General features: G+C 39.4%; 1 protein-coding gene and 2 pseudogenes across 7 annotated transcripts in view; all 3 read left to right on the top strand.

Moving 5' to 3' along the window:
• Positions 1 to 24210, top strand: part of NRG4 (neuregulin 4) — a 117724-nt gene that overhangs the window by 21196 nt on the left and 72318 nt on the right. The gene's annotated exons all lie outside the window — the stretch shown is intronic.
• LOC113879582 lies at positions 13090 to 14512 on the top strand (annotated as a pseudogene).
• On the top strand, positions 21541 to 24203 carry LOC113879581 (annotated as a pseudogene).

Here is a 24210-nt window from a genome sequence, read left to right as displayed (position 1 = left end):
TCCTGATGTACCCTGAGTCAGGCCTGACAAAAAACTACTAATATTGTAAGACTAGCGAGCTAACATCTAAGTGGGAAATTCTTAAATATATGATAAGGCTATTTTTGAGCAACCAATGTAAACTCTTTGACCTGTTTCAGCTAAGATTTGAACACTCTAGAAAGAGTTTGAAACAGAGCTGAAAGCTTGAGGATTTTCTTGATTTACTCTTATTTTTAAGCATGTGTTGTTGGAGTGGTGGCTTTTATGACTATCATATAAAGTCTGTCTGCCTGGTGATTATCTACTTTTTACCCTGTTTTCTGGCTTTTCTTAAATCATATATGACGTACACGTGCCCATCTTTCACTCTGAGATGCAACATTGCTGGGTGGATGCCTCCCTCTCTGGGCTCATCTTACGCCACTATCTGCTCAAATTGCATAAGTCTTCTCTTAGTACAGATATCCCAGTTATCTGACTACTTCTAAGTCCCCACAGTTATGATTCCGAAGGGAAGTCAAAGGTATAATAATATTCACTAATGAACGACTCACTTATAAAGCTGACTGTCCCTCATACATGCATTCTTGTCTAGCTTAGGAGCATTGTTGGCCGGTCTTTTCATGATTGTTGAATATTCCTATAAAACACAAATACATACAGGTGATTTTAGGGCAAAATTGTGAATCTTGAAAAGATGTAGGAGAGACGATGAAAATGATGTTGGGGAACTCAGATCACAAATGATACCAATGGCAAATGAAGATGTGGCAGACTTAGGCCACAACAGTTGAAAAATAGAGAAAGTGCAATGATGATGGCAACTCATCTCTTTTAAAAGTTCAATATTAGGATTCAAAGAAGGCCTTGGGAAAATTGTCAGCAATGTTAAATTTTTTACAACCATCTTTACAATTGTCCATATGAAAACTAGACATTAGATGAAGTCTGTTTATATATGATACAACTTTGTCAGAAAAATTATGCCCAAATCCCTACTTGATTTGTTCATTCTAAGGATTAACACACATTGATATCACTTATATATGGAGTCTAGGAAGAGTGGTACAACTGAGCCTATTTACAAAGCAGAAATAGAGTCACAGTTGTAGAAAACAAACTTATGGTTAACAATGGGGGAAGGTGGGGGGTGGGAGAGATAAATTGGGAAATTGGGATTTACATATACACACTACTGTCCATGAAACAGATAACTAATATTAATCTATTGTAAAGTGCAGGGAACTAGTCGATACTCTGTAATGACCTATCTGGAAATAGAATCTTTAACAAAAAAAAAGATGTATGTATGTGTATGGGCTTCCCAGGTGGCGCTAGTGGTAAAGAACCTGCCTACCAATAGAAGAGACGCAGATTCCATCCCTGGGTCAGGAAGATCCCCTGGAGCAGGGCATGGCAACGCATGCCAGTATTCTTGCCTGGAGAAGCCCATGGACAGAGTAGCCTGGTGGGCTGGAGTCCATAGGGTCCCGAAGAATTGGACACCACTGACGCGACTTAGCATGCATGTGTGTGTGTAACCGATTAACTTTGCTGCACAGCTGAAACTAACAACACTGGAAGTCGACTGCACTCCAAGGAAAGTTAATTATAAAACAGTTAGCACATAACTGCAATTATAACCCAAACTCTTAAATATAAGATGAAATAAACCTCAAAATTTTTACCCCTGTTTTTATATGAAATTTTCATCTCTGTTTAAAGTGGATTTTTTTTTTTTTTTTTTTGGCTGTGCTATGTAGCACATGTGGGATCTTAGTTCCCTGACCAGGGATCGAGCCTGTGCCCCTTGTATTAGGAGTGTGGAGTCTTAATCACCAGGGATGGTTAAGACACTGCAGCACCAGGGAAGTCCCTAAGTAGACTAACTTTAAACGGCTTTTTTCCCCCTAATAGCAATTATCTTCAGAGAAAGTGATCTCATATACATTCTGTACCTGGGATATAAAAGAATTTTGTCTATCTGGGATTTTGAGAATATATTTACATATTCCATTCATAAGTAAATTCATGAGACTAAATATGTACAGTCTATTTACTATGGTACATTTTTTAAAATTCTGCCACTTACAGGCTGTACTTTGAGAAAAGTCACTTCACTTCTCTTGGTGTCAGTTTCCTTTGTAGAATGAAGCTAATCCCTACGCTGTAAGACTGTTTTTTAAATTGTATTTGTTTATTTATTGGGCTGCACCGGGTCTTAGTTGTGGCATGTGGTGGGATTTTCAGTTGGCATGTGGGATCTAGTTCCTTGACCAGGGACAGAACCTGAGCCACCTGCATTGGGAGTGTGGAGTCTTAGCCTTGATTCACCAGGCAAGTCCCCAGATTACTGTTAAGGACTATATAATGTACCTGAGGGCTTCTGTTGTTTTGTCTGGCATACTGTGAGTGTACAGTAAATGGTAGCTCTTATTATTAACTCACATGGATACTAATGTCAGTCACATTTGAACTTTTTTTTTTTTTGGCTTTGATTTTCATATCCACAGTTCTTGTTCATTAAAGACTGAGAGGGCGTAGAGCAGTTCTGTGACAGCCAAAGTATCATAGATATAATTTAGATTCTTTCTTGAATAATCAGTTCTATTATCTGAATCTGATTCACATTTGGGGGCTAACAAAGATTTTCTTCTTGACCAGTCTCTAGCCAGGGTCCTCTAAATTGTCTTCTTGACTAGTAGCACAACAGTAGCATGTCTTCTAACAGCTGACGCCACATCCCTAGAATGACCCTACCCTCCCATCCCCACCCCCTTTAAAGTGCCTGCTTAAGGAAAATCAAGGCTGCCAAAAGAATTTATTTTTTATTTCAGCCAGCACCTGAAGATAGAGTTCCTATCTCCCAGTCTTTATGGGAGTGTAGGAGCTTACCTTGGATGACTGCCAGTTAATAAACCCAGATAGGACTCACATGGAAAAACCTTTGCACCTTCTTGCTTTTTGTAATTTTTCAAGTCCTTCACTCTACTAAGCCTCCACTCACTTCCCCTCCCTATTCCCTCATTCTCTCTTGAAAACACCTAGTCACCTCATAGATTCTTGCCTTCTTTGTTATAGATTGCTGCTAAGTCACGTCAGTCATGTCCGACTCTGTGCGACCCCATAGACAGTAGCCCACCAGGCTCCAGTCCCTGGGATTCTCCAGGCAAGAACACTGGAGTGGGTTGCCATTTCCTTCTACAGTGCATGAAAATGAAAAGTGAAAATGAAGTCACTCAGTCGTGTCCGACTCTTTGCGACCCCATGGACTGCAGCCCACCAGGCTCCTCCGTCCATGGGATTTTCCAGGCAAGAGTACTGGAGTGTGTTGCCATTGCCTTCTCCTGTTATAGATTAATTTACCATATATACATAGGTTTGTTTCTGGGTCCTCTATTCTGTTCCATTGATCTATGTGTTTGTTTTTATGCCAACACTATACATTTTGATTGCTGTAGCTTTATAATATAATTTGAAAGTATGGAATGTGATACCTCTAGCTTTGTTCTTCCTTCTCAAGGTTGCTTTGGCTATTTGGGATCTTTTGTGGTTCCATACAAATTTTAGGGTTATTGGTTCTGTTTCTATAAAAAAATACCATTGGAGTTTTGATAGGGCCTGTCATATGTAGCCTTTATTACGCTGAGGTACGCTTCATCTGCATCTGCTTTGTTGGGAGTTTTTATCACACATAGATATTGAATTTACCACATAGTGTTCTTCATTGTGGAATCAGGCTTCAGTCGGGGATCATTTACCTTTAGCCTTTAGAAATTTAGAAATTTCATTGTTTTTTGTAAAGCTAGGTCTATTAGCCACAAATACACTTACCTTTCATTTTAGTGTGTTTCAATTTTGTGTCATTTTTTGAAGAATATTTTTTTAATTAATTTATTTTTTTAATTGAAGCATAATTGCTTTACAGAATTGTGTTGGTTTCTACAAAACATCAGCATGAATCAGCCATGGGTATATGTATGTTTTTGTTAGATATGGAATTCTAGGATAGAAGAATTTTTGTTTTTTCTTCAGCACTTCAAAGATACCATTTTTCTGCTGACTTACTTTGTGATGGGAAATTAGCCATTGGGTGTTTTTTAAGCTAATCATCCCATTTCTTGAATTCTCCAGCTTTTGGCAACCGCTGTTTCACTCCCTGCCTCCAAGAGTTTAACTTTTCCATATTCCACATACAAGTAAGATGATGTAGTTCTTGTCCTTGTGTGTCTGGCTCACTATACCCTGTGTCCTCGAAGTTCATCCACATTATCACAAATGGCAGGATCTCCTTCTTCCCTAAAGCTGAATAACAATTCATTGTTAAATACACTACACCAAAATGACTCCACCCATTCATTTGTTGATGGAGGCATAGATTGACTCCCTATCTTGGGTGTTGTGAATAACACTGCAGTGAATGTGGGAGCTCAAATAGTTCCTCGAGCTTTGATATCATTTCCTCTGGATGCATACCTAGACAGGGGGCCACCGGACCACACGGCAGCTCCAATCCCAGTCTTTGGCGCAGCCACCGTACTGGCTTCTGTGATGTTTGCACCAGTCTACCTTCTTGTCACAAAGGCTCCCTTCTCTTCACATCCTCACCAACACTTTTTTTTTGTCTTTTTAGTAATAGCAGTTCCAACATGTATGATGTGATATCTCACTGTGGTTTCAGTCTGCACCTCCCTATTGATCATTGATGTTGAGCATCATCCCGTATATTCGTTGGCCATTTGTATGTCTTCCTTTGAAAAATATGTATTTAGGTCCTCTGCCCATTTAAAAAATCGGGTCATCTGTCTTCCTGCTGTGGAGTTATTTGAGTACCTGATATATTCTAAATATCTACTCCTTACCAAATGTATGGTTTGCAGAATCCTCTCCTATATCCTCTCCTATATATTTTTAAAGGTAATATGAAGATATCGCCATATTAATTCTTCCAATCCATGAACGTGGAATATCTTTCTAATTATTTGTGTCATCTTCAGTTTCTTTTTTCAGTGTTTTATGGTTTTCACTGTACAGCTTGTTCACCTCCTTGGTTAAATTTGTTCCTGAGTATTTTATTCTTTTATAAATGGGATTGTTTTCTTAATTCCTCTTTAGATAGTTTGTTGTTAGTGTATAGAAGTACAACTGCTTTTTTGTAAATTGATTTTGTATCTTGCAGTTTCACTGAATTCATTGATTAATTCTATACATTTTTTGGTGGTGTCTTCAGGGTATTCCATATGTGATATCATGTATCTATAGACAGAGGGAATTCTATTTCTTCCCTTTTTTTTTTTTAAATCTAATTGCTCTGACTAGGACTTTCACTACTGTGTTGTCTTCTTCCTGATCTTAGAGGAAAAGCTTAAAGCTTTTCACTGTTGGGTATGGTGTTAGCTGTGACCTTGTCATATAAGGCCTTTTTTATGTTGAGGTATGTTCCATCTATGCCTAATTTTTTGAGAGAGTTTTTAATCATGAAAGGATGTTGCATTTCATCAAGTGCTTTTTCTGTAACTATTGAAATGATTGTAGGATTTTAATTCTTCCTTTTGACACTGCACTCCTTCTTGGGTGGGACTTGAACCTAGCTAAAACTCAGACTTGTGCTCGAACCCACAATCCCTGGCTTAGGAAGGGACTTGAACCCCTGCCTTTCGATTAAAACCACTCACCTGGTGTCAGGACTTACTGAAGCTCAGACTCTTTTGTCTCATCATGGAAACAATTCAGCAGCAGGCAAAGACCAAGTTTATCAGCATAGGATGCTTGTGAAAGATACAGGGAGGCGGGCAGAGTAGCACAGCCCCAAGAACAAAGAGGGCTACATTTTTATAATCAAAGAAAAATTGGGGAGGGGAGGAGACCACCTTCTTCCTCATTCTTGGACAGACATGAAGACTTACATCATTAGTTCCTCCTTTGGCCCTGCATGGCCATGTCATGACAGACACCAGGACTGTCATGGTGCTATTTAAATCATATGTACATTAGCAAAAGGGTGGTAAAAATATTAAAATATGGTAATTCATCTCAGGTTTTGGTATAATGTCCTCTTTCACCTAATTTCTTTCCCTTTTCACCTGTATTTCCCTCCTGGTTACATGCAGAAATGCTACTCTTCAAAGACTGTTAACTCTCTGACTTAAAGTAACAGGATTCAGACCCATATCTGTTGTCTTGCATTTTAACTGTCAGGGTTGTGACTTGTGTTTGGTGCTTGGATGCACCTGGTCTTCCTTCAAGGTAGTGTAGATTGTTGCTAGGTTATTGGATTCTCTTCTTGAGTGGTCATTAGCTTGCAACAGTCTCCCAAACTGCCTTAAAATTTCCTGTCTTTAGTCTCCTAGAGGGATTTTTAAACTGACTGATTATCTTATTCTATCCCTAATCACTTTTGTTAATAAAGAGAATCTCATTGATTGAATCGTGTATGTTGAAGCACTTACATCCCAGGAATAAATCCCACTTGATCATGGTGTATCTTTTAGATTTCTAAAAGATGGTGACCTTTAAAATTTCTAAAATACTGTTGAATTGGTAGTGGTTGAATTGGTTTAATTTGCTAGTGTTGTGTTGAGGATTTTTGCATCTATTTCATCCAGGATATTGAACTGTAATTTTTAAATTTTTTCTTGCTCAATCTTAATAAATGATAGTCAATTTTTCTAAACTTTTCAAAGATTAGATCAATTTCTGGCCTTGTTAATTCTCTGAATTGTATGTTTGCTTTTCATTTTGTTGTTTCTGTTCTTTGTTTCCTTCTTTAAACTTTCTTTGAATTGTTTTCTTGTTCTTTTTAGCTGAATGTTTAGCTTAACATCTGTAAGCCTCTTTTTCCCTTAACATATGCATTTAAGGCTGTAAATTTTCCTCTAAATGTTGCTTTAGTTTCCTCCACATTTTAATATATAATATTTCCGAAATTGATATGTATGATCCTATTACCATTTATTTTGTTGTTTTGAGTTAAAATATATTTTTAATTTCTTCGCTGAACCATTTAAAATTTCTAGTTTATTCTCACTATGGTCAGAGAACTTACTCCATATGATTTCAGTCATTTAAACATTTCTGAGACTTGCTTTTCAGTAATGATATGTTTTTATAAATCTGTGTATGCTTGAAAAAAAAGTTTATTTAGCACTTGTTAGGAGCATTGTTTACATATCTTTATTAGCTCAAGTTTTTTTTATATTATGTAGTTCAAACTTATATCATTGTTCAAACATTTTGCCTAAAAGAAATAAACTTCCAGCAACAATTTTAAAAAGTGGGTTTATTTCGGATCAGCAGAGAATTTCAGTTCAGTGTCTGCAGGCATGGTAATCTACGTGCAAGTCCCCACACAGCAAAGTTAAAGAGAACACTTTTGTACAGGGAGAAACAAATTGAAAAGGCTATAATAAACAAAGAGTTCATGACTTTCTTATTGGCTGAGTTCCTAAGAGGAGATGGGGGAAATCTTCTTCCTGTTTACTCTATCTCCTTTGATTCATAGTGTGTCTCTGGCATCTGTTTTATTTTCTCTCCTTTTGCCTTCTTAGGGATTTTTTGTTTCAGCTTTCCCCTCTGCTAGTTTGTTTAAGTTTGAATTTAAAACACTGTTTCTATTGTACTGGTAATTACCCTAGAAAGTACCAGATGCATTCTTCATTTACTGAAATCTTTCAGACTTTATTTTTTTGGGCTCCAAAATCACTGCAGACGGTGATTGCAGCCATGAAATTAAAAGACGCTTACTCCTTGGAAGGAAAGTTATGACCAACCTAGATAGCATATTGAAAAGCAGAGACATTACTTTGCCAACAAAGGTCCGTCTAGTCAAGGCTATGGTTTTTCCAGTGGTCATGTATGGATGTGAAATTTGGACTGTGAAGAAGGCTGAGCGCCGAAGAATTGATGCTTTTGAACTGTGGTGTTGGAGAAGACTCTTGAGAGTCCCCTTGGACTGCAAGGAGATCCAACCAGTCCATTCTAAAGGAGATCAGTCCTGGGTGTTCTTTGGAAGGAATGATGCTAAGGCTGAAACTGCAGTACTTTGGCCACCTCATTCGAAGAGTTGCCTCATTGGAAAAGACTGATGCTGGGAGGGATTGGGGGCAGGAGGAGAAGGGGATGACAGAGAATGAGATGGCTGGATGGCATCACCGACCCAATGGACATGAGTTTGAGTGAACTCCGGGAGTTGGTGATGGACAGGGAGGCCTGGCGTGCTGCAATTCATGGGGTCGCAAAGAGTTGGACACGACTGAGTGACTGAACTGAATGTCTTCAATGGCACCCCACTCCAGTACTCTTGCCTGGAAAATCCCATGGACGGAGGAGCCTGGTAGGCTGCAGTCCATGAGGTCGCTAAGAGTCAGACGACTGAGCAACTTCACTTTGACTTTTCACTTGCATGCATTGGAAAAGGAAATGGCAACCCATTCCAGTGTTCTTGCCTGGAGAATCCTAGGGACGGGGGAGCCTGGTGGGCTATGGGGTCGCACAGAGTCGGACACGACTGAAGTGACTTAGCAGCAGCAGCAGCAGCAATGTCTTTGGAAACTGAAATTAAAACCTCAACAAGATACTAACTACTACCTACCTACTAGAATAACTATAATAAAAAATACTGACAATATAGTTTTGGCAAGGATATAGAGAAACTGAAAGCCTTATACAATACTAGTGGAAATGTAAAATGGTATCGCCACTTTGGAAAAGTGAAAAAATTTCACTTCCAAAGTCAAAAGTGTAACTTTTGCTCTCAATCCCACAAAATAAAAGGATCTTAGGACACATTTAATTTACCCCTTGCTAACTTTCATGCTTTTGTTTTTAGGTATTTAATGCTACTTGGATATTGCTTTGCTGTGCCTAGTCGCTCAGTTGAATCCAACTCTTTGCAACCCCATGGACTGTAGCCTGCCAGGCCCCTCTATTCATGGGGATTCTCCAGGCAAAAATACTGGAGTGAGTTGCCATGCCTTCCTCCAGGGGATCTTCCCAACTCAGGGATCGAACCCAGGTCTCCTGCATTGCAGGCAGATTCTTTACTGTCTGAGCCACCAGGGAAGCCCAATACTGGAGTGGATAGCCTATCCCTTCTCCAGGGGAACGTCCTGACCCAGGAATTGAACCAGGGTCTCCTGCATTGCAGGCAGATTCTTTACCAGCTGAACCCAAAGGACATTTCTACTTTTTATATAGTGTTTATTTAGATTTGCCACCATATTCACAGCTTTCTTGGCCCTTAATTCCTTTTTACAGCTAGAATTATTTTCCTTTTTTGCATTCATTCTTCACATTCTTTCCATTCATACTTTAATGCAGCTTTTTTTAGTACAATTTTTTTCATTTTTGGTTTATTCAAAGTGTCTAAATTTAAAAATCTGGTATGAATATTTGTGTACAAATCTTTTGAGTGGACATATGTTTTCATTTCTTTTAGACAGATTCTTAGGAGAAAGATTGCTGGGTTTTATGATAAACATATGTTGATGTTTTTAAGAAACAGCCACACTTTTCCAAAGTGGTGGTACCATTTTACATTTCCATCAGAACTGTATGAGACTTCCAGTTTCTCTACATCCTTGCGAAAACTATATTGTCAGTATTTTTTATTATAGTTATTCTAGTAGATAAGTAGTAGTATCTTATTGAGGTTTTAATTTAAGTTTCCCTAAGTTGAAAAAAAATGATTGCCCATTTTTTAATTGGATTGTCTTCCTTTCATTTGTAAGAGTTCTTTATATTGTCTGGATACAAGTCTTTAATCAGATGTATGATTTGTAAATATGTTCTTTCTTTCTGTGACTTGCCTTTTCATTTTCTTAATTTTTTTTATTGAAAAAGTTAAACTTTGATAGTCTAACTTGTCAACTTTTTCTTTTATGAACTGTCCTCTTGCTGTCATATTTAAGAAATCTTTGCCTAACCCAAAGTCACAAAGATTTTCTTTTAGAAGTTTTATAGTTTTAGCTCTTACATTTAGGCCTGTGATGTATTTTGAGTTAATTTTTCTGTATGCTACAAGGTAAAGGTATAATTCTGTGTTTTGCACATGGATATTCAAATATTCCAGCACCATTTGTTGAAAAGACTACCTTTTCCTCACTGAATTACCTTCATACTCTTGTTGAAATAATATAAGGGTTTGTTCTAAGCGTGTAGTTCTTCATCTATAGATTAAACACGTTCACTATCAGTATCCCATCAGCATTTAAAAAATAGTAATTGGTAAGCTAATTCTAGAATTTATATAGAAAGGCAGAGGACCTAGAATAGCTGAAACGATTTAGAAAAGGAACAAATCTGGAGGACTTAGACTACCTGATTTCAAAATTTGCTGCTGTAGCCATTGAAGTGTTAGTCACTCAGTCGTGTCCGACTCTATGACTTCATGGATTGTAGCCTGCCAGGCTCCTCTGTCCGTGGGGATTCCCCAGGCAAGAATGCGGGAGTGGGTTGCCGTTTCCTCCTCCAGGGACTCCCCCTAACCCAGGGATTGAATTGCGTCTCTTATGTCTCCTGCATTGGTAGGCAGGTCCTTTACCAGTTAGTGCCACCGGGGAAACCCAGTGGTGTGGGTAGCCATTCCCTACTCCAGGGGATCTTCCCAAGCCAAGGATCGAACCTGAGTCTCCTGCATTGCAGGCATATTCTTTAGCATCTGAGCCACCATCAAAGGAGTGTGCTTATTTCCAGGAAGAAAAGAGATATGCCAACTTTAGGCCATTATTTTTATTTTATTTTTGAATTCTTTTCCATTATGGCTTATTATACAATATTGAATATTGTTTATCTATCTTATTTATAGTAGTTTGTATCTGCTAATCTCAAACTCTTGACTTATTGCCCCCACGTTTCCCCTTTGGTAACTATAAGTTTGTTTTCTGTATATATGAATCTGTTCTGTAAAAAGTTCATTTGTATCTTTTTTAGATTCCACATATAAGTGATATCACATATTTGTCTGACTTACTTCACTTAGTATGATCCATGTTGCTACAGATGACATTGTTTCATTCTTTTTTATGGCTGAATATTATTCCATTGTGTATAAATACTACATCATCTTCATCCATCCATCTGTCGATGGACATCTAGGTTGCTTCCATGTCTTGGCTATTGTAAATAATGCTGCTGCGAACATTGGGGCACATGCATTTTTGGATTATGGTTTTCTCTGTATACATTCCCAGAAGTGGGGTTGCCAAAAGATATGGTAAATCTATTTTTAGTTTTTGAGGAACCACCATACTATTTTTCATAGTAGCTGCACCACTTTATCGGAGAAGGAAATGGCAACCCACTCCAGTGTTCTTGCCTCAAATCCTGTGGACAGAGGAGCCTGGTAGGCTGCTGTCCATAGGGTCACACAAAGTCGGACACGACTGAAGTGACTTAGCATGCATGCATGCATTGGAGAACTGAATGGCAACCCACTCCAGTATTCTTGCCTGGAGAATCCCAGGAACAGAGGATCCTGGTGGGCTGCCCTCTATGGTTTCGCACAGAGTCAGGCACAACTGAAGCGACTTAGCAGCAGCAACAGCACCAATTTATATTCTTACCAAAAGTGTAGGACAGTTACCTTTCCTCCACACCCTCTCCAGCATTTATTATTTGTAGACTTTTTAATGATGGCCATTCTGACCGGTGTAAGGTGATATCTTATTGTGGTTTTGACTTGCATTTCTCTAATAATTAGTGATGCTGAGCATCTTTTCATGTGTTGTTTGCCATCTGTATGTTCTCTTTGGAGAAATGTCTCTTTAGGTCTTGTGCCCATTTTTTGATTTTTTTTTTTTGTTTGTTTTGCTATCGAGCTTTATGAGCTATTTGTGTATTTTGGACATTAATCCCTGCTGGTTGCATCATTTACAAATATTTTCTCCCATTCTATAGATTGTCTTTTCATTTTGTTTATGGTTTCCTTTGCTATGCAAAAGATTTTAAGTTCAATTAGGTCTCATTTGTTTATTTTTGTTTTTGTTTTTATTACTCAAGGAGGTAGATCCAAAAAAATAATTGCTTCAATTTATATCAAAGAATGTCCTGACTGTGTTTTCATCTAGGAGTTTTATAGTGTCCAGTCTTACATTTAGGTCTTTGATCCATTTTGAGTTTATTTTTGCATACGGTTTTAGTGAAATCACTTATATATGAAATCTAGAAACATGAGGATTTCACTGGTGCTATAGTGGAGGAGAGTCTGCCTGCCGATGCAGGGGACATGGGTTTGATCCCTAGTCTGGGAAGTTTTCACATGCTGCAGAGCACTAAGCCTGTGCACCAGAGCTACTGAGCCTTTGCCCTACAGCCTGCATGCTGCAACCCATGTGCCTAGAGCCCATGCTCCGAAACAAGAGAAGTGACTGCAGTGAGAAGCCCACACACTACACCTAGAGAGTGGAGCCCCCTGCTCTCCACAGCTAGAGAAAGGCCACGTGCAGTGGTGAAGACCCAGTGCAACCAAAAATAAATAAATAAAAATTATTAAAAAAATAATCCAACTGTTTAAAAAATGATACAAATGAACTTATTTACAAAACAGAAATAGACTCACAGACATAGAAAACAAACTGTGGTTACCAAAAGGGAAAAGGGGAAGGGATAAATTTGGAATTTGGGATTAACAAATACAGACTACTATATATAAATAAATAACAAGGACCTACTATATAACACAGGGAACTGTATTCAATAGTTTATAATAACCTATAATGGCAAAAAGTTTAAAAAAGAATAGAGACATATATGTGTAGCCGAATCACTTTCCTGTATACCTGAAACATTGTAAATCACCTATACTTCAGTAAAAAATAAAAGTTAAAAAAAGCAGTAGTTATTACTGTTATGCTGAATTGGGTAGTAGTTCTAGATTTGAGCAAGAGATAGAGTGTTGGAAGGGCTGTCTAACAAAATCAAAGAAGACTACATGCAATAAATAGTATGATTAAGACACTGAGTATTTGAGGGCTGGGGCTGTGTGGAGTGGGCACCAGGCCAACTGTCAGGTTGAGGTTGCCCTGGGCCCAGGTAAGGACTCATCCAGGTGTGCCCTATCCACCTAGGAAAAACTGCTCTGTCCCTGCCTTCCACTTGGCCCAGGAGGGTATGTGGGTGGGTATGGGCATTGCAATATGCTCTGGGACTGCTTCCTGAGCCTCTGAATAAGGCCATCAGGCCCTGGTTGCATGCCTACTCTAGTGAGAATTCTGTCCTCATGACAGCCCCATGACTGACTCCTTCTGCACTCCTGGATTACACACTTGACTGTCGACATGCAGTAACTTCCTATGCCTCCTTGGGCTAATGCGGGCCAACCCCAAACTGAAACCCAGGGGTCTCGGATCCTAAAGGAAAGCATAACTAATCAACACAGTTTGCATGTTCCTCCCAAGGACTGGCCTCTAGGCCCAGCAGGTGGGGCAACTCTTAAGCCAAAGCAACTGCCACAGAAACAGAAGACAGCTCCTTGCTCTAGTGGTTTCTGCTTCTCGTTCCTGTTACTGCCTTTGGCCCAGGGACATGGCAGATCCAGTGTCAGAAGTGGAAGCTAAAGTTGATGGCAGAGCTAGAATCCAGAGTGTTTACCAAGCCCATTTCTCTGCCAGCAGATCCAGTGGAACCGAAACATCTGGAGTACAGGCCAGTGAAGGTCAGGAGGCACTTTGACCTCCAGGTTGCTGTACATGATGTCTCGGACCATGGTGGACCGTGCCCGGGAGGCTGGCCTCCTGGCTCCCTTTGTTTACTAGTGCCTACCTTGGCACTCCCTTTCACTGTGCTGACCTGGGAATCACCATTCTGCTAAACAGGGTGTTTGTGCCCAGGAAGAAAGTGAATCCTGAAACGTGGTATAAAGTCTAGATTGAGGGAGAAGTGGGCCTAGTCGTGGTGCTGAGGCTGACAGAAACCAGGAAGTCATTTGTCTCCAAGACTAATCCAGACAGAACCACTGGCATTACCAGGACCTGGAGACCATGGCCAGGCTCCCAGGTACAGACCCCATTTTCATTGATGCTGACTTCCAGAGCACGGTTCTCGAAAGACCCATTGGAAGACAACCAGAGTCACTCTGAGGACTGAGCACCAGTCCTCTGTGCAGTCACGTCATACCTGTGGTTTAAGTAATTCCTACCTTGGACTCCTGGTATGTGAAGAGATTAGATGATGTAGCCCTGTCCCTGAATTATTAGGAAGTCACAGAGTAAACATTTCAAGAGATTTGATTTTATGCTGGATCATGTGCTATTGGTATAAATAAATCCCTATACTACAAAAAAAGCAGCTGAATATTTGAGATGTTATGATAAAGCACAGTATTCTTCACTTGTCCCTCCAGCCTACCAAAAAGGAGGCAACTGTCAAGCTCTCAAGCTGTTTAAGAAAAACAAGGTACAAATAAAATGCATATGCACATACAGCATGATTTTAATCAATCTAGAGTTGAAGAGAATCTATTTTGTCTTGCTGTTGGGAATATTATCTAATGAATAGCCCAAGTATTTTGGCCTTGAAACAAGAGAAGAAAATATTCACATGGCATGGATCTTCTGTTAATAGTATTTATAGTAATATTGATAAAACTATAGTTTATTGGTTTTCAACTTTTACATCTAGAGGCAAAGTTATGAAACACTTTTTTAGGGTCACAGATGAGAATGTAAATGTTAAAAACCTTCATGATATAGGAGTCAAGGTATAGCTACCAAGGCAGAAAGAGGAAGAGGGGAGAGAAAAGTTGGAAGCAAAGTTACTGTAAAGTTAAGCCGGTCTGTGAATTGACTCAAGTTCATTGATGAGGACCTAGAAGTATGAGTATATTACTTAAAATTGCAGATATAACCAAGAGAAGAAATAGAGACAGTGTAACTTATCAAACATTCAAATCAAAGAAGTAGAGGGTAGTGTAAGACAGCTGAAGCCTCATCTTCCATTGCTGGGGGTTAGATGTTGACTAAAGTGCTAAAGCCTTTGACTGTGTGGATCACAATAAACTGTGGAAAATTCTGAAAGAGATGGGGATACCAGACCACCTGATCTGCCTCTTGAGAAATTTGTATGCAGGTCAGGAATCAACAGTTGGAACTGGACATGGAACAACAGACTGGTTCCAAATAGGAAAAGGAGTATGTCAAGGCTGTATATTGTCACCCTGTTTATTTAACTTATATGCAGAGTACATCATGAGAAATGCTGGACTGGAAGAAACACAAGCTGGAATCCAGGTTACCAGGAGAAATATCAATCACCTCAGATATGCAGATGATACCACCCTTATGGCAGAAAGTGAAGAGGAACTCAAAAGCCTCTTGATGAAAGTGAAAGAGGAGAATGAAAAAGTTGGCTTAAAGCTCAACATTCAGAAAACGAAGATCATGGCATCTGGTCCCATCACTTCATGGGAAATAGATGGGGAAACAGTGGAAACAGTGTCAGACTTTATTTTTCTGGGCTCCAAAATCACTACAGATGGTGACTGCAGCCATGAAATTAAAAGATGCTTACTCCTTGGAAGGAAAGTTATGACCAACCTAGGTAACATATTCAAAAGCAGAGACATTACTTTGCCAACAAAGGTTCGTCTAGTCAAGGCTATGGTTTTTCCTGGGGTCATGTATGGATGTGAGAGTTGGACTGTGAAGAAGGCTGAGCGCCGAAGAATTGATGCTTTTGAACTGTGGTGTTGGAGAAGACTCTTGAGAGTCCCTTGGACTGCAAGGAGATCCAACCAGTCCATTCTGAAGGAGATCAGCCCTGGGATTTCTTTGGAAGGAATGATGCGAAGGCTGAAACTCCAGTACTTTGGCCACCTCATGAGAAGAGTTGACTCATTGGAAAAGACTCTGATGCTGGGAGGGATTGGGGGCAAGAGAAGAAGGGGATGACAGAGGATGAGATGGCTGGATGGCATCACTGACTCGATGGACATGAGTCTGAGTAAACTCCAGGAGTTGGTGATGGACAGGGAGGCCTGGCGTGCTGCGGTTCATGGGGTCGCAAAGAGTTGGACATGACTGAGCGACTGATCTGATCTGAAAGTGCTAAATTTAGAAATAGAGAGGATAAGCATTTTGAATTGTGGAAGAAGAGCTTGCTGTTGGCCACATTTGTTCTTTTCTTATTTCTCTGATAATTTCTTAACGGGCTCCTTCTACAAAAGTTCAGTGTTGGTATTTTCCAGGGGTCAGTCCATGGCCTCTGTCTCATACAACACATGCACACTGTGAGCTAGTTCGTTCACATAAATGACTTCAGGAACTGCCTGTATCTCTGAGCTGATGGTTATCCTGCATGCAAGATTTGCATTTTCAGGCAATTCCTTCTACATGTCCCAGTAGCACTTTAAAGTTAACATGTCCAAGTAGTAATCATTATCTTACTCATGAACTCTGTTTCAATATTTCATTTTTTTTAACAGCTTTATTGAAACATAATTTATATACCATAAAATTCACCTTTTTTTTTAGCCTGATCAATTATGCTTATCAAATTTGCAACTGCCTCAACAGTCCAATTGTAGAATATTTCTATCATTCTAAAAAGATCTTTTATGTTTATTTGTATCATTTCCTTTTCCCACCCCCAGTCCCAAGCAATTATTAATCTATTCCTGTCGCTTGATTTGCCTTTTCTAAAGATTTCATACCCCACATCCAAGGTAAGAGAAACCCAAGTAAGAAGGTAGGTGTTGTGAGAGGGCATCAAAGGGCAGACACACTGAAACCATAATCTCAGAAAACTAGCCAATCTGATCACATAGACCACAGCCTTGTCTAATTCAATGAAACTAAGCCATGCCATGTGGGGCCACCCAAGATGGACAGGTCATGGTGGAGAGGTCTGACAGAATGTGGTCCACTGGAGAAGGGAATAGCAAACCACTTCATTATTCTTGCCTTGAGAACCCCATGAACAGTATGAAAAGGCAAAATGATAGGATACTGAAAGGGAACTCTCTGGGTCGGTAGGAGCCCAAAATGGCACTGGAGATCAGTGGAGAAATAACTCCAGAAAGAATGAAGGGATGGAGCCAAAGCAAAAACAATACCCAGTTGTGGATGTGACTGGTGATAGAAGAAGGTCCGTTGCTGTAAAGAGCAATATTGCATAGGAACCTGGAATGTCAGGTCCATGAATCAAGGCAAATTAGAAGTGGTCAGACAGGAGATGGCAAGAGTGAATGTCGATATTCTAAAGGAATTGGTGAACTAAAATTGACTGGAATGGTTAATTTCTACTACTACACAGTAGTAGACCATATACCTACTACTGTAGGCAGGAATCCCTTAGAAGAAATGGAGTAGCCATCATGGTCAGCAATCTCAAAAACGACAGAATCATCTCTGTTCATTTCCAAGGCAAACCATTTAATATCATGGTAATCCAAGCCTATGCCGTAACCAGTAACGCTAAAGAAGCTGAAGTTGAATGGTTCTATGAAGCCCTACAAGACCTTTTAGAACTAACGCCCAAAAAAGATACCCTTTTCATTATAGGGGACTGGAATGCAAAAGTAGGAAGTCAAAAAAACCTGGAGTAACAGGCAGATTTGGCCTTGGAGTACAGAACGAAGCAGGGCAAAGGCTAATAGAGTTTTGCCAAGAGAACACACTGGTCATAGCAAACACCCTCTTCCAAGAACACAAGAGAAGACTCTACACATGGACATCACCAGATGGTCAACACCGAAATCAGATTGATTATATTCTTTGAGCCAAAGATGGAGAAGCTCTATACAGTCAGCAAAAACAAGACTGGGAGCTGACTGTGGATCAGATCATGAACTCCTTATTGCCAAATTCAGACTTAAATTGAAGAAACTAGGGGAAACCACTAGACCATTCAGGTATGACCTAAATCAAATCCCTTATGATTATACAGTTGAAGTGAGAAATAGATTTAAGGGCCTAGATCTGATAGACAGAGTGCCTGATGAACTGTGGACGGAGGTTCGTGACATTGTACAGGAGACAGGGATCAAGACCATCCCCATGGAAAAGAAATGCAAAAAGGCAAAATGGCTGTCTGGGGAGGCCTTACAAACAGCTGTGAAAAGAAGAGAAGCGAAAAGCAAAGGAGAAAAGGAAAGATATAAACATCTGAATGCAGAGTTCCAAAGAATAGCAAAGAGAGTTAAGAAAGCCTTCCTCAGTGTTCAATGCAAAGAAATAGAGGAGGGAGGAGGGTTCAGGATGGGGAGCACAGGTATACCTGTGGCGGATTCATTTTGATGTTTGGCAAAACTAATACAATATTGTAAAGTTTAAAATTAAAAAAAAAAAAAAACTTTAAGTGCTCAACCTACAAAAAAAAAAAAAAAAAGAAATAGAGGAAAACAACAGAATTGGAAAGACTAGAGATCTCTTCAAGAAAATTAGAGATACCAAGGAAACATTTCATGCAAAGATGGGCTCGATAAAGGACAGAAATGGTATGGTCCTAACAGAAGCAGAAGATATTAAGAAGAGATGGCAAGAATACACAGAAGAACTGTATAAAAAATAGCTTCACGATCAAGATAATCATGATGGTGTGATAACTGACCTAGAGTCAGACATCCTGGAATGTGAAGTCAAGTGGGCCTTAGGAAGCATCACTACGAACAAAGCTAGTGGAGGTGATGGATTTCCAGTTGAGCTATTTCAAATCCTGAAAGATGATGCTGTGAAAGTGCTGCACTCAGTATGCCAGAAAATTTGGAAAACTCAGCAGTGGCCACAGGACTGGAAAAGGTCAGTTTTCATTCCAATCCCAAAGAAAGGCAATGCCAAAGAATGCTCAAACTACCACACAATTGCACTCATCTCACACGCTAGTAAAGTAATGCTCAAAATTCTCCAAGCCAGGCTTCAGCATTACGTGAACCGTGAACTTCCAGATGTTCAAGCTGGTTTTAGAAACGGCAGAGGAACCAGAGATCAAATTGCCAACATCTGCTGGATCATGGAAAAAGCAAGAGAGTTCCAGAAAAACATCTATTTCTGCTTTATTAAATATGCCAAAGCCTTTGACTGTGTGGATCACAATCAACTGTGGAAAATTCTGAAACAGATGGGGATACCAGACCACCTGACCTGCCTCTTGAGAAACTTATATGCAGGTCAGGAAGCAACAGTTAGAACTGGACATGGAACAACAGACTGGCTCCAAATAGGACAAGGAGTACGTCAAGGCTGTATATTGTCACCCTGTTTATTTAACTTATATGCAGAGTACATCATGAGAAACGCTGGACTGGAAGTAGCACAAGCTGGAATCAAGATTGCCGGGAGAAATATCAATAGCCTCAGATATGCAGATGATACCACCCTTATGGCAGAAAGTGAAGAGGAACTCAAAAGCCTCTTGATGAAAGTGAAAGTGGAGAGTGAAAAAGTTGGCTTAAAGCTCAACATTCAGAAAACAAAGATCATGGCATCTGGTCCCATCACTTCATGGGAAATAGATGGGGAAACAGTGGAAACAGTGTCAGACTTTATTTTTCTGGGCTCCAAAATCACTACAGATGGTGACTGCAGCCATGAAATTAAAAGACGCTTACTCCTTGGAAGGAAAGTTATGACCAACCTAGATAGCATATTCAAAAGCAGAGACATTACTTTGCCAACAAAGGTCTGTCTAGTCAAGGCTATGGTTTTTCCAGTGGTCATGTATGGATGTGAGAGTTGGACTGTGAAGAAGGCTGAGCGCCGAAGAATTGATGCTTTTGAACTGTGGTGTTGGAGAAGACTCTTGAGAGTCCCTTGGACTGCAAGGAGATCCAACCAGTCCATTCTAAAGGAGATCAGCCCTGGGATTTCTTTGGAGGGAATGATGCTGAAGCTGAAACTCCAGTACTTTGCCCACCTCGTGCAAAGTGTTGACTCATTGGAAAAGACCTTGATGCTGGGAGGGATTGGGGGCAGGAGGAGAAGGGGATGACAGAGCATGAAATGGCTGGATGGCATCGCCGACTCGATGGACATGAGTTTGAGTGAATTCCGGGAGTTGGTGATGGACAGGGAGACCTGGCATACTGTGATTCATGGGGTCTCAAAGCGTCGGACATTACTGAGTGACCAAACTGAACTGAACTGAAAGATTTCACATAAATGAAATCATACAATATGTGGTTTTTGTGACTGGCTTCTGTCACTTAGCATGTTTTTGAAATTCATGTACCAACACACCATCCGTTTTTACTGCTGAGTTGTATTGCACTGTATGGCTGTACCATATTTTGTTTATCTGTTTATCAGTTGATGGACATTTGAGTTGTTTTCTAGTTTGGGGCATTATGAATAATGTTCTAAACATTATAGTCCTGTCTTTGTGTGGATCCATATTTCCATATCTCTTGGATTCATTTACGACAAATTTGGGCTTCTCAAGTGGCATAGTGCTAAAGAACCTGACTGCCAGTGCAGGAGACGTAAGAGACGCAGGTTCAGTCTCTGAGTCAGGAAGATTCCCTGGAGGAGGGTATGGCAACCCCCTCCATTATTCTTGCCTGGAGAATCCCATCAACAGAGGAGCCTGGCGGGCTACAGGCCATGGGGTCGGACAGAACTGGACACGACTGAAGCAACTTAGTATGCACGCATGGAAATTTTATATTTTAACTTTTTAGGAAGGTATCGAATTATTTTCTAAAATGTGCAATTTTATAGTTCCACTAGCAATGAGAGGTCTAGTTTCTCTTTGTTATTGTTTCCCATTTTTCTTATAGATATTCTAGTAGGGTGTGAAATGGTACCTCAGTGTAGATTTTAAAAAATATTTTTATTTATTTATTTTTGGCTGTTGTGGCATGTGGGAGCTTTTGTTGCAGCAGAGGAGCTTCTCTCTAGTTGGGACGTGTGCCGGTTCTGGAGTGCGTGGGCTCTGTAGTTGCCACATGCAGGCTTAGTTGCTTCCTGACACGTGGGATCTTAGTTCCCTGACTGGTGATCGAACCTGTGTCCGCTGCATTAGAATACAGATTCTTATCAACTGGACCACCAGGGAGGTCCCATCTCTTTGTGGTTTTCATATACGTTTCCCTAATGGGTACTTGCCTGGAGGAGGGCATGGCAACCCACTCCAGTATTCTTGCCTGGAGAATCCCCATGGACAGAGGAGCCTGGCAGGCTGCAGTCCGTGGGGTCGCAAAGAGTGGGACATGACTGAGCACAGCACAATGTGTACTTGAAGGTTAGCCTTGATTTTTCCTTTTGTACCCTGCTATCTCACTCTGGGAGTGTACCTATTAAGTATATCTTTAATTCTCTCCTTTATGCTCATTCCCATTACTTTATTTCTTCACTATTTTTGATTATTAAAATGGCCTCCAAATGGTTTTCTCTGATAGCAGTTCCTCTGCAGATTGTAGTCTATTTTTCTACACTATTATCAAAATGAATTTTCTAAAATGTAGGTGTGGTCATGCTACTTCTTTGCTAAAAACCTTTCCAAGGAGCCCCATTGCCCTTTAGATAAAGTCCACTGTCTAAACCCTGCTTGTTTTACAAGGCTTGTTCTTGCCATCGTCCCTCACCATCGTCTCCTCTTATAAAGCCACATACACACCCTGAACGCATCATGACCTGTAATCTACCTGCTGTTATCTGAACACATTAGGATTTTCTTTCTTCTGTGCCTTTGAGCATGCTGTTACCTCTATCGGAAAACAATAAACCCTTACTTGTTCTTCAAGGCTCAGCACAAATAAAACTCCCTTTTAGAATCTTTCTCTGATTCTCCTTAACAGTTAAGCTTTGTTTCTGTGTGTGTTAATATGGTGACATAAATAGGTGTCTGTGAAAATATAGTAGGTTGAGTTGCATTGTCAGCCTAAAACATTTCTGTAATTACTTGCTACTGTTTATATTTCTATCCTTTGTTAATGATAGCAGGTCACTTACCACATATTTATCGATAGATGCATGAACAAATTATTTTTGAAGATCATGGCTTTTATTTAGAATGAAAGTTAACTTGAAAAGTGTTAAGTCATCTTCTTTAGAATCATGTAGCCTCAAACATTAAATTTATTTGTATTGTGTGAAAAATTATTAATACCAAACCAACTGCCATGATAAGTCTCTTAATAAATAGCATCTTGAATATCCTGAATGAACTCATAGATTATTATCTCTCACATACAGTTTAGTAGTCATTTTCATGTTAGTGGACAGAAATATATTTCAATAGTTCAAATCAAATTTACTGATTTTTCATAAAAATGTCATTTTAAAATCCAAACAGTGTAAGCTAACAAAATTTTATATATATGTATATATATGTTTGCATGTGTGTGTTTATAAGATTGTAATATGTAAAAGTTACCTTTGAGATAGTATTTAGTAATGTAAAGAGTTTTTTTCAGAATATGGATTATGAGTTTATTTAAATATTTTCTTAAAAGAGCAAATGTACTAGTTTCTACATTTTACATCAAACAAGTTCATGTCTGAGTTGTTTTAGAAAAGAAAACCATATGAATGGTTGGCATACTTTAGGTAGTTACTTGCTAAAGAACTCTGTACTTCAATTTTAAACAAAATTATGCTTTACTTTATTAAGTTATTTATGATTTTAAACCTTATCACTTTCCTTAATGCATATATTACAGCTTTGTTATAGTTTGCAGATAGTTATACTGCCATCAGTATGAGTCATGTTCAGTGCTTATATTCACTTCAAACTGAACATGGTATTGTATGTATGCTGTATTGTAACTGTTGCCTTCTTTAAATTTTCTCAGTACTTCAAATCATTATTTATGTTAATGTTATATATTTTGTAAGGAAATTCCTTTTTAAAAAAAACCCTATGGACATGGAATATTACTCAGCTATTAAAAAGAACACATTTGAGTCAGTTCTAATAAGATGGATGAAATTGGAGCCTATTATACAGAGTGAAGTAAGTCAGAAAGAAAAATGCCAGTACAGTATATTAATGCATATATATGGAATTTAGAAAGATGGTAACACCGACCCTATATATGAGACAACAAAAGAGACACAGATAAAAAGAACAGACTTTTGGACTCTGTGGGAGAAGGTGAGGGCAGGATAATTTGAGAGAATAGCATTGAAACATGTATATTGTCATACATAAGTTAGATCACCAGTCCAAGTTCGATGCATGAAACAGGGCACTCAGAGCCAGTACACTGGGACAACCCAGAGGGGTGGGATGGGGAGGGAGGTGGGAGGGGGCTTTGGGACTGGGGAACACATGTACACCCGTGGCTGATTCATGTCAATGTATGGCAAAAACAACCACAATATTGTAAAGTAATTAGCCTCCAATTACAATAAATTAATTAATTAAAAAAAAATCCTTGGAGGGCGGATGTGGGAGTGGGGTCAGAAGCTGGTAGGAACCTGAAACGTCTTGTAATTGTCTGAAGATTCTTCAATCACTGTGTCAAGTGACACAGATGTTTCTCTTTCTTCATATGATGAAGATCAGGGATTTAAACTTATCCAAAAAGCTAGAGAGGCACCATTTGTCCCCATTGGAATGGCAGGTTTTGCAGCAATTGTTGCATGTGGATTATATAGATTGAAGAGCAGGGGAAATACTAAAATGTCTGTTCACCTGATCCGCGCGTGTGGCAGCTCAAGGCTTTGTTGTGGGAGCAATGACTCTTGGTATGGGCTATTCCCTATATCAAGAATTCTGGGCAAAACCTAAACTTTAGGAGAGGAGATGCTGTCTTGGTCTTGTTGGTAGTGCTTGCTTTAGTTAGACATCTCGTATTGAGGTTATATGTTTATGCTAAAAATAAATTGTTTGGGTCAGACAAAAAAAAAAAATCCATGGAATACTTGTCCACTAACTCCATGTTAAAATTCCTTTTCTTCACAAAGTTATACAACACGATGGAATTATTCAGCCATACAAAGATAAGTTAGGAGCCAAATGAATATGGTTTACTTAATCACTTGAAAATATGGGAAAGTGATTTGAGAAGGCAGCTTAGAACAACTTATTTTCTAAATAAAATTCTGCTCCATTTGTAACTCTGAACATGTGGACCGAAAGGGCTGGTTCCCTTGGCTGGTGCCTGACCTCTGTGCACACCTTGGTCTTTCTTAATCGCACCCACACTGCGCACTACAGCCATATAAATTAGATTTTTGACGGATTATAAAGGGCAAGGCACAACTGCTGCAGATTGCATTATTCAGAAACTTTTGAAATGCTGCATATCCAACAGAATTTATTGTTTGTTTGAATGTAAGTTTTTATTGAGGT

Source organism: Bos indicus x Bos taurus, chromosome 21 (assembly GCF_003369695.1).
Source record: "Bos indicus x Bos taurus breed Angus x Brahman F1 hybrid chromosome 21, Bos_hybrid_MaternalHap_v2.0, whole genome shotgun sequence".
NCBI classification, from domain to species: Eukaryota; Metazoa; Chordata; class Mammalia; order Artiodactyla; family Bovidae; genus Bos; species Bos indicus x Bos taurus.
Note: the sequence above shows the minus strand (reverse complement) of the source record. Positions and strands in the feature narration are given on the sequence as shown.